General features: G+C 60.3%; 1 long non-coding RNA gene across 1 annotated transcript; it reads right to left on the reverse strand.

Annotated features, from left to right (window-relative positions):
- Nucleotides 1-1,024: 1,024 nt before the first annotated feature.
- Nucleotides 1,025-9,529, reverse strand: LOC134733440 (uncharacterized). The gene is made up of 2 exons (XR_010116888.1): nt 8,665-9,529; nt 1,025-3,406 (listed from the first exon to the last, which is right to left on the reverse strand). It is a non-coding gene; the product is annotated as an uncharacterized lncRNA (long non-coding RNA).
- Nucleotides 9,530-13,315: the final 3,786 nt, after the last annotated feature.

Raw genomic sequence — 13,315 nt, forward strand, 5'->3', positions numbered from 1 at the left:
ATCCTCTGTGGGTACTCAGGGCCAGGCTCACTCCCATAAGAAAGATGCAGGCAGCTGAGAGAGGTACCCTCTCCCCTTCCCCGCCTTTTTTTTTTTTTTTTTTGAGACAGAGTCTCGCTCTGTCACCCAGGCTGGAGTGCAGTGGCACAATCTTGGTTCACTGCAACCTCTGCCTCCTGGGTTCAAATGATTTTCCTGCCTCAGCCTCCTGAGTAGCTGGGAGCATGCACCACCACACCCAGCTAATTTTTGTATTTTTAGTAGAGACGGGGTTTCACCATGTTGGCCAGGCTAGTCTGGAACTCCTGACCTTAAGTGATCCGCCCGCCTCAGCCTCCCAAAGTGCCGGCATTACAGGAGTGAGCCACCGCTCGCAGCCTCCCGTTCACCCCTTGTTCTGAGAGTCTGAGCTGGGATCCTGGCTCTGCTGGGGGACCTGCACGGATCACCTCACCTCTCTGCGCCTGTTTTCCATAGGAAGAAGAAGGCTACCTTCGATGGGTCACTGTGAGGGTCAGAGGTTACAAAGGTCAACAGGGCCCATGTCAATGAGCTGTCGCCCTGGCTTTGCCCCTGCTCTGCCCACCCTGCCCTTTCATTTCTCATTTGCCCACCTGCACAGCCCACCCCCTGGCCAAACCCTGCAATGCTGATGGCTCCGCAGGCCTGGGCAGAGCCCCTGGGCCCAACACCTGGAGTCCGCCGTGGTCATGTCTCTTTCTCTCTCTCCAGCTCTCCACTTCCATCCCGTTGCTTCGCACTTGCTTTTCCTTCTGTAGGGCATCTCCTTCCTTCACTTCTGTTTTTCCTTTAAGGATTTACTTCAGGCACCACCTCCTCCAGGAAGGCCTCTCTGATCACTCCTCCCTGTGTTGTGTTCCTCTTCCTTGCTCCCTCAGCCCCAGTGCCTCCTGCCGATTTCACTTTATTATATTTGTTGACTAAGTCATCTCCCTCACTGGACTGGAAGCTTCTTGGGTATCTGGATCTCATCTGAGGTGATTAAAAACAATAACTACAGGAATGATGGAATCACCATTTAATAACCATTATAATAATAACCGATCCAGGCGGAGTCATCTAAGGATGCTAAAATTAGTGGGTGAAAATTTGAGTAATACGATATTTACAAAGTTTCAAAGTATCGCCCAAAAAGATACTCGTTAATGACAAAAGGAAACACAGTAACTTTTCAGTGGAGAAATCTGGCCAACTCTGTATTCATCGAGTGATCACCAGGAATGAAAGAGACATCAACAAATACCTTCTTCCTTTCATAAAGACTCTTGGGCTTACCTTGGACCTAAGGTCACCTAAGAGAATCTTGCCATCTTAAGATGTTTCATCACATTTGCAAAGACCTTTTGCCATGAAAGGTGACAAGTTTGCAGATCCTGAGGATTAGGGCGTGAACATCTTGGGGGGCACCTGGCTCTGCCACTGGCTGCCGGTGGGGCCTTGGGCAAGTCACTTCACAGCTCCATGCCTCAGTTTCCCCATCTGTGAAGAGGGGATAATGATAGTCCTACCTCATTCGGTTGCTGAAAGGACCGCTAAGGTGACATCTGTGAGGTCCTGGGGTAGGGCCTGGCTCTTGGTCAGTGCTGGGTGGAGGTTTGTGTTCATGTGGGCATGGGGATGAGCGCTTCCGGGAAGTGGCCCAGGAGGAGGAGTCGGGGGAGGGGAGAGTGAAGTATCTGCAGAGACAGGAAACCATCCCTGTGATGGGTAATACATTTTCTGAGACTTCCAAGAGGCTGACTGTGCTGTCTGTCCATGGGCCTGGGGCAGGGTTCCCAACACCCAGCCAGGAGCTGCTCAACTCTGGCTCCTGAAAGGCAAATGTACAGCCCTGGAGGGGAAGCCGGCCTGTGCCCTGGGGCTCACAGGATGCTTCTGGCAGAGGGCAACATGGCTGCCACCCCCAGGGAGATGTCCTGGTCCATCAAGCCACGGCGCAGCTGGGGAGATGGAGGCCCAGAGGGGACGAGACGGCCTGGGGCGCCACGTTTCCCTGGCTCCTGCCTCTGGCCTGCAGCTGCTTCCACACACCTACTGCAAATGCCGGTGCTGTGGGCAGTGGCCATGTTTCTGGAGCCTCCCACGGCCCTGGCCCATGTAGCTGAGGGACTGACCGCTTAGGCCAGTAGGCAGGACAGCTGTCCATCTGTACATCACTCCTTCTCGAGCCCGGTGCTGCCTGCACCCACACTCAGAACACGCCTGGCACACCCTGGAGCGAGGGACAGGAGGGCAGGAAGGTGGCCTAAGCCAGCCGTGGGCACACGGCCGGCGAGGGGCTGCTTTTTCTTGGATTCCACTGGTTGACAGAAAGAGGACTGGTGCGTCTGTCAGGGTTGTGTCCTCTCACGTCGCTGGGAGGTCCCTGCAGTCTCCCCTTGGAATCCCGGAAACCAGAGTGAGCAAATCTGTCCGACTTTCAGCCAGGGTCTGTGTGCCGCCCACGGATGGGAGTTGGGAGTTCCCCAAGGTCACGGCTCCACCTCCTTGCTCAGCAGAGAAAGGCAGGGGTGGGAGCCGCCAGCTCCACACCAAGTCCCTGGTGAAGCCTGCCTGCCACCTGGGGCCTGCCATACCTGTGTGCACAAGGGCGTGTGCTTGTGTCTGCATGTGTGTGCATACACGTACATGTGAGCAGGCATGTGTGTGCACATGTGTACGTGTGTGGCACCTGTGTTAGCGCATGTGTATACGCATGTACAAATACGCGTGTGTGCTTGCACACGTCTGTGTACACGCATGCCTGTGTGTGCACGCATGAATGCACCCATGTGTGTTGCATGTATATGTGAGTGAGCACCTGTGCATGTCTCTGTATATGCATATGGGTGTGTGTGCTATTCGTGTGCACACATGTACATGTCTGTGTGTGTGAGTTTCTTGTTACTCCCTCGGACAATCAGGAGTGGTGGAGGTGGAGACAAAGCCAGAAGTGAGAGAAGCAGATGTACCAGGTCTGAGGCCCATCCTACACCAACTCAGCACCAGGAAGGCCTCAAGACCTTGAGCTTGGCTAAGCCAAGGTCGGCAGAGCCAAGGTCAGCAGAGCCAAGGTCAGCAGAGCCAGGAGGCGTCCCAGGACAATAGCGCCAGCACCTTTGACCTTCTCCGACAATTATTTCCCAGCTTCTCCCTATGGAGGGCATCTTGCCTGTGTCTTTTGGTTTCAAGCCCATTCTAAAAGCCAGCCGCATGTCCTTGTGGAAGCTTCATTTTCCAGTTAGCTCCCCACGGACGCATACAGGCCAGCGCTCCATGGAGCCCTTCTCCCCCGGCCAGCTTCCATCACCCAGAGCTTGCCGCCCTTCCCCAGAGCTCTGAGGGGACTTCTCTTAAAAGCTCAACGATTTCGAACGGCCGTCCATTTTGCTCTCATTTGCTGCAACTGGGGAACAAAGATGATGATTGTAGCGGCTTGTGGGAAAGGGACACAAAGAATGTATTTTTTCCTTCCCTTATCCGAGCAGGGTCACTAGGCCCATGGGCTGCCTGGGAATTCTGAAGCTGCGGGGAGGAGCTGGGGCAGGGGGTGGGGTGGTCATCCCCGCAGCGCCTCCCGAGCATCCATCCTAGCCTGCATGGCCCATGCCTGGCCCATGTGCATGTGTGGGATGCACTTGGCCTCTCTTTCTCCCTTCCTGACACAAGCCTCCCTGACCTCCTTCTCCAGGCCCCTTGCTGGCTTCAGCCTCTTCCCAGCCTGCCACCCTCCCTGGGTGCTCTCCGAATCCCCAGGCGCCAGTCTCTCCCCTGCCTCCAGCTGTCCCCTGCCTCCCGAGCTGCCAACTGGGGTGCCTCACAGGAACCCCCAAACTGCCCTGAAGCCTGACCTCTCTCAGTGCTCCCTGCCTTGGTGTAGGGCATCGCCTGCCAGTCAGTTGTTTCTAAGCCAGAAATCTGTGCGTGGCCTAACAGCCCCTCTGCCCTCCACACCAGTGACCACCTCCTAGGAGTGGCTTCCTCAACACCTTGCCACCCTCGACACTGTCACTGTCACCTGTGCCCTGGCAGGCTGCCTGCTCCCCAAGCAGCTCCCCACTGCACTCCCCTGCCCCTCCCAGCCCTTCTTGCAAAGTGCCTCTGGGCCGGGCGCAGGGGCTCACGCCTGTAATCCCGGCACTTTGGGAGGCTGAGGCAGGTGGATCACTTGAGGTCAGGAGTTTGAGACCATCCTGGCCAACATGGCAAAACCCTGTCTCTACTAAAAATACAAAAATTAGCCGGGCGTAGTGGTGCATGCCTGTAATCTCAGCTACTTGGGAGGCTGAGGCAGGAGAATTGCTTGAACCCGGGAGGCGGAGGTTGCAGTGAGTGGAGATCACGCCATTGCACTCCGCCTGGAGCGATAGAGCGAGACTCCATCTCGAACAAAATTAAAACATAAAAATAAAAACACCTCTGACCCTGTCACTCTGCCTAAAATGTTCTGGAGCCTTCCTGTGGTGGCAGGATGAAGCCCCCAGCGTCACATGCCTCTGGCTTGTGGGGAATGACAAGGATACTGAACCTGCAGGGTTGGGCACGCCGGGAGCTGTAGGTGCAGGTCCCCTGGCCCCACCTCTGCTGAGGGTCCTGCACAGATGCGCGTCCTGGCTGCCCAGGCCTCCTGGGAGGGTTTTGTTGTTGTGCACTCATCGTTTTTGGCCCCAGACAGTCATGGAATTCAAAGTTTTCCAGACACCACAGGCCACAGAATCTTAAGAGGACAGGAGAAGCGCACGTCAAGGATTACCATTGCCCTCTGTGGGAGGAGGGAGATGCAGAGCTGTCTCGGGCTGGGCAGGGACCAGGTTTGCTCTGGGTGGGGGACGCAGAGGTGACCCCATCTCTGGCCCAGACCCCAGGATCACCAGGCCAGTGGTGAGTACTCTGGCTGGTGGCCTGGGCAGTTGGGGTTGGGGGTCAGGAGGCCCCTCCCAGGCCTGAGGCCTGTTGCTTTCCAGGTGGAAGGGGTGGGGTGGGGAAGGCACTGTGGGCAGAGGGAGCAGCAGGAATGTTCCAGCAGGGAGAACACCCAGCAATGGCCAGAGCCCCATTCTCAGGTTTTGTAAGAACTTGCTCGTTTAATCTCCACACTGGCCCTATGGGATGGCACTAGTGATCCCCATTCTGCGGGTGAGGAAACTGAGGCAGAGGGGTCACAGAGCTAAAACTGGTGAGCCAGGATTTGAACCAGGGACTCGGCTCTGGATGCTGGGCTCCTAAGCTTCATGCAGTCCTGCCTCTGGGGCTTGGGGGGTTTGGGGGGTCAAGGGCGAGGCAGGACAACCACAGGGTGCCAGGGCCAGCTTTACACTGCACCACAGGGCTGGGGAGGTGCGCGGCTAGGAGACGGCTGTCTGGGAGGGGAGGGCAGTGACCGAATGAGAGAGAGGAGCCCAGGATAGCTTGAGCCCCAAGTGAGAGCTGGGGCCTTTGCCCTGGAAGGAGGACTGACAGGGAGGTGTGGGGTGAAGAGGCCAGCAGCGCCCTGTGGCAGGGCCGGGGAGGGAGCTGAGCGCTGCCTGGGGCTCTGTGAGTTCCCAGCCAGCCGATGTTCCCCTGTAGCCCTCCTTGGAGCTGTGGGCTGGCACTTCAGCGGCCAATGTGACCTGTGACCCAGTGCCAGGCTGGAAAGGGCCTGCTAAGTGGATGGAGGTGGCTGCAGGCTCCATCATCTGTGGGTCAGGAGGCCTTCAAAGGTGGCCCAAAGCCATCCCTCCCTGGGGGCCAGGCACTCAGACCCTCAGGCTGTGCCCAGCTGCCTTGCCAGAGCCACAGGCCCCCCAGCATGCCAGCCATCTGCCCCTGTACCCAGCATACCCAGAAGAGCTGAGGATGCCACGGGCTCCTGCTAGGATTCCATAGAGCTCATACCTCCTTCCTGTGAGTCCGCAGCCCTTTGGACCCCCAGCCCCGGCAGCCCCCACAGCCCAGGACTGACTCCCCCAGGATGGGAGAAAACTGCGGGTTCATGGCCCCAGGCCTGGATGCTGTGGCCTGAACAGAGGAGAGGGCTTGGTGCAAGGGTCAGGAGGCTCGGCTTCCAGCCCTGGCCAGCACTGACCATGGCGTGACCTTGGCCTGGCCTTTGGACTCTCAGGGCCACGTTGCACAGGAGTGAGGAGGCCCTTTGGCCTAGTGGCTTTAGGGATGGCCGTGCCTGTGATAATGCAGCAACCCAGCCTCCTGCTGCTCCCTGGCCCTCAGTGGCCCCCTGACCCAGCTGGACCCCACTGTGCCCTCTGCCTCGGAGCACCAGCCAACAGCCAGTACTTGGGCAACTGCCTCCATTGCAGGGCCAGGTCAGTGGTGTGCAGCCCAAGGGGGCTGTGTCACCTCAGGACTGTGTGAGACCAAGCTCCTCCCACCCGGCCCTCCCTCTTCAGAGGCCTTGTCACCTCTTCTCCTTGTGCCCAGGGACCTTCCAGCTGCTGTCAGGTGGGTGGCTACCATCATAGCGCTGGCCAGCACAGGCCAGGTACACAGAAAGCATTAACTACAAGATGTGGCTGGGTGCATTGGCTCACGCCTGTAATCCCAGCACTTTGGGAGGCGGAGGCAGGTGGATCACTTGAGGTCAGGAGTTCAAGACCAGCCTGGCCAACATGGCAAAACCCCATTTCTACCCAAAAGACAAAAAATTGGCTGAGTGTAGTGGCACATGCCTGTAATCCCAGCTACATGGGAGGCTGAGGTAGGAGAATTGTTTGAACCTGGGAGGCAAAGGTTGCAGTGGGCCGAGATCATCCCACTGCACTCCAACCTGGGCGACAGAGTGAGACTCTGTCTCAAAACAAACAAACAAAGAAAAAAAAAACAACTACAAGATGAGTGTTTGTGTTGGGTCTGGCTGACCATCAGCAGGCCAGAGGCCTGAGCCCTCTCTCTGGGGTGGAGAGTGCCGGGTCCCTGCATGCTGCTTCACGGGTGACCTGATGACTGAGAGCAGTGAGTGCTGAGGCTGTGCAAATCTCAGCATCCAGTGGGGGGCTGCAGACCCCAGCGCCCTGGGTCCGAATCCTGCTGCTCGTCCTGAGGTGTGGGAGCCACAAGCACCCGGATGTGGTCACTGATGGCTCTCGGGAAACCCAGAGGTGATGAGGCTGCTCCTGGCATGACCGGTCACCCTGGCCACCCACGCTCTTAGCTCCTGCCACTGCTGCCCCAGTCTGGGGCCTGTCTCCAGCCCGGTCCCCCGACCCACACTTCTGCAGGCGAGGTGCTTCTGGAAGCCTGCCCCCAACTGCACCCCATCTTCCCCTCCTGCGTTTCTCCCTGAGCTCAGGGTCTCATTTGTGCTGCTTGCTGCTGATCCTGGGGCCCTGCACTGAAGGCCCTGAAATAGGCCCGGGGGTCTCAGGAGGTGTCCCATAAATATGGCGGGCATGTTCCGGACAACCTCGGTGACCTCCATGGCCAGCTCAGCGTCTCCATTCCGTCCCCTCCCCTCATGTGCACAGGGCCCAAGTCTCTCCCCAGCCTCTGCTGCCTCCCTCCCCTCTGCCTGCCTGGAGCACTTTCCCTCCTTCCATGGCCCACACTGAACACAGGGCTCTCTCTCTGAACCTCAAACCCACCAGTGCCCCCTGCCGGACCCACCCACTTCCCTCCACCTCAGCCTTCACACATGCTGTTCCCTATGCCCGAAACACCCTTCCTGCCCTTGCTACCTGGGACCCAACTTGCAGGGAGGGACTTCCCTGGGGCTTAGCAGGAGTGACCCTGCCCTGCACCCTTATGGTGGCATCAGCCCTGGCACCTGCCCAGTGCTCCCAGGAGAGGGAGCTCTCACTGCTCTTACAGCTGTTTGCCTGGATGTGGGTTAGGAGGGGGGCACCGTCTGAGCCAGGCCCATCCCCGGCGTGAATCCTGCGTGGGGGCTGACAGGAGATTGAGCCTGGGAGGGCAGAGGGACTGGTCCTGGGAATGGGGGCCAGAGGCCTGGCAGCACCAGCCCCAGACCCAGGCTCTGCCAGAGGCAGGGGTCCGCTGAATCCACGCCCCTCATCCATCACTGGAGAGAGTTGAGGGCCGTGGGGTGCAGCCCCTGCCTCATGTCCTATCCCCAGCAGCTTCCTCTCCACACTGCAGGGCACCTACCTGGGGAAGCCCCCACCTACCAACCTGCCCTCTCTGCCCCATCCCTCGTGACCCCAATCCAGAATCCACACCCAGCCAGAAGGAACTTTCAAAAGACTCCTCTGGGCCAGGCCTGGGGCTCATGCCTGTCATCCCAGCACTTTGGGAGGCCCAGGTGGGTGGATCACTTGAAGCCAGGAGTTCAGGATCAGCCTGTCCAATATGGTGAAACCCCATCTCTACTAAAAATAAAAAATATTAGCCAGGTGTGGTGGCAGACGCCTGTAGTTCCAGCTACTCGGGAGGCTGAGGCAGGAGAATCGCTTGAACCTGGGAGGCAGAGGTTGCGGTGAGCCGAGATCGCACCACTGCACGCCAGCCTGGGCAACAGAGTGAGACTCCATCTCAAAAAAGCAACAACAACAACAACCACCAAAACACTCCTCTCATCTTATCACTCACCTGCTAAAACCTTCAGTGACTTCCCGTGGCCCTCAGGGACCCACGGGTGCCCAAGGCCCTTGCTGGCCTGCCCACCCTCCCCGACCCCCCAGGCCCCGTCCCTGGCAGGGGCTTCCTCACCTGTGGATGCTGTGCACGCTTCTCCTCACGCCACAGCCCTGCTTTATCTCTGCTCTTTGCCCTTCAGGACTCAGGTTAGCGGTCAGGAAGCCCTCCGTGATTCTCAGGCTGGTGAGGGCACACCTCCCATGGCCCATGCATGCTCCCTATAGGTGCCTTCACCCACATAGAATGGATTTTGGTGCCAGCCTCCCGATAAGGCTGGACGTTCCTGGTTCATGCCGGGGAGGCAAACCTCACTACGGGGATTGGGGCTGCGTGTGCAGGCCGGGTGCTGACTTACAGTCCACGGATGTACTCCTGCTGCTCCTCCCACCAGCCTTGGTTTCCCCATCTGTGAAATGGGGAGCAGTCCCCCAGCACAGGGGCAGTGGGGTGTGCTGGGGAGAGTGTGGCTGTGGCTCTGTCCAGTGGTTGCCTGCAACACCAACTCCGTCACTCGCCACCACGTGACCTCCAGTTGACTTCCCCCGTCCTCTGTTTCCTGGCTGTGAAATGGGGACTCCGCGGATGATGTGCAGCAGACACCGTCAGAGTCAGGCTTGCGGGAGCAGCCCAGGGACCTGAGCGGTCAGGGAGCTCCCAGCCTGGCCCAGGCGGGAGGCTGGCACTGGGAGGGTCCCAGGGAGGGAGGGCCCGCGTGAGGACACAGCGGGCATGCTGCTGGCCCTTCCCTGACTGCCCGCCCTTGGGAAGGTCGTTGGCCTCCTGAGCAGTCCGCCCCTCAGAGGCCTCGCAGCATGGCCAGGCCTCACTGTGTTCCCAGGCCCTGGGTCATGGCCTGGCAGCCCGGCTGTTCCTGTGAGCTGGCCCTGCCGAACGCGGCACTCAGCCAAGCCGTATTTCCGCATTTAGCACTGGAATCACAGCCCCGTAAAGCAGAGGGGCCACTTCCTCTTCCTCCTCCTCCTCCTGCAGCAAGAGAGGCGCCGAGGCCACCCCTCTGCAGCTGCAGGTCACCTTGGGTAGCTGGCCACCAGCCCCTGCCCGGTCTGAGAGCCCCTCCAGCGGCACAGGCTCTGGGTCAAGACACTGGGGGCCGGCACAGGCTTGGGGTGGACAAGTGAGTGTCAGGGATGAAAGCAGCCGTGTGGAACCTGAGGCCGTGCCGGCCTGGACTGGGCACTTCACTCCCTGTGCCTCAGTTTCCCCATCTCCTTCCCCTCTCCACTGACTATTTTGTTCACCAAAGGCCAGGTGGGCCCAGCACCACAACAAGCCCTGGCCTTGGCCCTGTCCACAGGGCTCCATCCGGTTCAACTGACTCCAGGAGAGGCCCACTGTGGGTGTGGAGACACAGGGCTGGGGTGCCAGGAGAAGGGGAGGGAGTGATTTAGGTGATCTGGGGCCAGGGAACCAAAGGAGGGGCACCTGGGGCCCGTCCCCCATCAGCTGGAGTATTGAAGCTTTATCAAGCTCCAGCCTCACTGTCCACTGTGTGGCTACTAACTCCGGCAGAGGCCTAGAGACAGTGGGGGCCTTGCCTGAGGACACACGGCCAAGCTGGGGTGGGCCTGCTGGTCTCTCGGCCTCAGGGGTCTGTTCACACCAGGTGACAAAGCCCACTCTGGCTGCAGGAGCTCACTGGGGAGGTTGAGCACCTGCCCTCTCGTGTGGCAGTCGGGTGCTGCCACGTGGGGCTCCTGGGAGCTGGGCTAGGTGATCTGAGGCTGGGTCCTAACCCCAGCATAGCAGGCAGTGCAGAAGTGACCAGTGGACAGACAGAAGGAGCGAGGCTTGTGCCTTCTGTGTCCTGAGGCCCTGAATCTCGAGGTAGAGGCATTAGGGCCAAGCCTCCCTGCACATAGCTGGGGCCAGGACGGGAGCCCCCATCTCTCCCAGCCCACCTGCCCTGTTGCTGCCACCGGGGATGCCAGCAGGGACTGGGAGAGCAGCTGCCCACGGCTTGAAGCCTTCCAGCTCGTGGGCAGTGGCCCACCTGGTCAGAGGGGTGAGATGGAAGTGGGCAGTCACGTGTGGTCACAAGGGGCCGCGGGCAGGCCCTCTGCAGCTGGGGGTCCCACCTCCCACACTCTGCTTTGGGTCTGGCCCCATCCACCCCTGGGGTCCCAGCTGAGGGGCAGCCTGGCCCCAGCCTATTCTCAAGATGCTGCCCAGAGACACCTGTGGCCCAGCCGCATGTGCTCAGGAGGAGGGTGGGGCTGGGGGCCAGGGCTCGGAGGCTGGGGTGTGGAGAGGTGACTGCTAGCCTGGCCTCGGGGAGGCTGGGGCAGTGCGGCAGAGGAGCTCAGCTTTAGCCGAGTGGGAGAAGTGGAAGAATGAGCCGGCGGTGGGGATGGGGTGGTGGGGGAGTGCTCCAGGCAGGGGGCTGGCAGGGCCAGGGCAGGGGAGGCATGAAATGATCTCGAGTGCCTGGCAATGCCAGTGGCTGGGTGTGGCCGGAGGCTGACCGGGACAGGCAGCTGGTGACACAGGTGGGGGACCCTCAGGGAAGCAGTGAGCAGAGCTGGCAAGGCTGAGGTTCATGGGGGCACAGAAGGGGGGACCCAGTTTTCTCCCTGCTAGCCCCAGCCTGTGGGGAAAGGCTGGAGCCCAAGAGATGGGGGCAGGGCTGCTGGGTGAGGGTCGGGTGGGTGAGGGTCCTTCCGGAGATGGAAGGGCAGGGCCTGGTCAGGGAGGAGCTGAGGCCTGCCTGGAGGTGTCGCTTACCACAGGAAGGGACTTCAGGAGGCTCCACCAGGGACAGGGCCTGACTAGGTGTTGAGGTTGTGGGTGTGGGGCCGGGTGGGGCGCCCTTGCCCCCACACAGCATGGGCAGCTGCCCCTGTGCAGGCATCCAGGCAGAAAGGGCTTTTAGTCTTATACTAGGAGTAGGCCCCAGGTTTGGGGCAGGGGGTTCCTAACTTAATCCACCCTAGCTGAGGGTGTCATTTTGGGCCACCTGGCACCTTCCTGGGCCTCAGTATCCGCATCTGTCCAATGGGTGCTGTCCAGCCAGTAGTGGGGGTCACATGGGCTGACCAGGGTGAGGTCAGGGGCAGGGGCGGCAGGAACGGGCAGGAAGTATCATGGTGGTCCAAAGGGGGTTCCTGGAGGAGGGGTAGGGGCTGGGAGAGGAAGGGGAGCCATGAGGGACAGTGGCCAGGGCTGTGCTGGGGAACCAGGACAGGGGACAGACTTCGAGGCCAGAGCAGAGGCCGGGAGGAGTGGACACTGGCTCCTGGTAGACCAGGACCTGCTTCTCCTTCAGGCAGAAGTGCCACAACCTCTTCAGCCCATCCCCTGGCCCGTGCCAGCCCATGCAGAGGGTGGGCAGCAGGAGGACACATAGAGCTCCCGCCACCCTCAGGCCTCTGTGCCTGCTGCGTCCTCCACTTGGGAAGGGCCTCTCTTCTTGTCCTCCGTGAACTCCTACTCATCCTTCAAAGCCCAGATCGAGTGTCACCTCATTTGCCTGCCTCACTTAGTGACAGATGCTCACTTGGTGTCAGCTCTGCGTTGTGCGTGGGCTGGGCACAGGTGCACAAAGGAAAGAGGTTCCGGCCAGACCCACAGCGTGATTCTCTCTGAGCAGCCACATGGTGGTTGTCATCTGTGTACTTGTGGGTCTCACTGTCCGTACAGGGCTCTTCTGAGACTCACTGGTGTGTCACTCAGTGTGGTGGCACTGAGATGCCAACGTGGGGGTGGGGGAACCTCGGGGGAGGGGCTCCTGGGCAGGGAGGAGCAGTCTGTGCCGGGCTCCAGCCTCTCCGGGCAGATCTCTGCAAAACACTCCTGATCTTTCTCCTGGGGCAGTGGCCCAGGGCACACGACGAGGTTCTGAACTTATGGGTCACAGACACGCCTCTTGTCTGTGGGGCTGGGCTGAGCCCCACATGTGGCTTGGGCGCCTGCCTTGTGGAAGGCCTTCTCCCGTCACCCCTCCAACCCAGCCTTCCATGGAGAGGTTCAGAATGGATCTCAGGGTGTGGCTGATGACAACACACCCTGAGATCACACAGGGAGTGACAGCAGAGCCAGGGGCCGGGAGCATGGCTGCGGGGCAGCGGTGAGCACCGTGGCCAGGGGTGTGTGGGCTGGTGCCACCGAGCCTCTGTCCCACCTGCTGTGAGCCTCAAGACTGGAACATTCTGCTGGCTCCTCCTGGGCCAGGGCTAGCTGCAGCCTGCCCGGCCCTCGCAGTGCCCCCAAGAGAGGACACTGAGCCTGGTGGGAGATGCTGCTCCCCGGGACAGCAGGGCGTGAGCTGTGCAGCGCCGGGACAGGCACTCGGGGAAGGTGTCCGTCTGCATGGGACGTCTTGGCTCATCTGGGAAGGGAGAGCTGAGAGCAGGGCCGGGGTCTGGATCATCCCAGGGCAGGTGGGGCCTGGGCTGAATGAGCCAGCCGGCCCCGCTCACGGCCACTGGGCTTCCTCTGGGCTCCTGAGCGCTCAGTGCCTTGGCTCTGCCGTGTAGAATGGGGCAGGTGTTACCAAGGTCTGGTCCAGGGCTGCCAGAGGCTGGAGGCTCTTCTGGGCTGCGTGTGGAGCCATGGAGGTCAGAGGGTGGAAGACGCCACTCCTGGGCGGTACTCCGAGACAGGTGGAAGGGCACACGGCTCCCTGCCCGCCCAGGGGTCACTGCCAGGTCCATGCTGGCCTGGCCTTGTGGTGGGTGCTGTCCCCTTCCCAATACTCTGGCCGGGG

The sequence above is a fragment of the Symphalangus syndactylus genome, chromosome 18 (assembly GCF_028878055.3).
Source record: "Symphalangus syndactylus isolate Jambi chromosome 18, NHGRI_mSymSyn1-v2.1_pri, whole genome shotgun sequence".
Classification (NCBI taxonomy): domain Eukaryota; kingdom Metazoa; phylum Chordata; class Mammalia; order Primates; family Hylobatidae; genus Symphalangus; species Symphalangus syndactylus.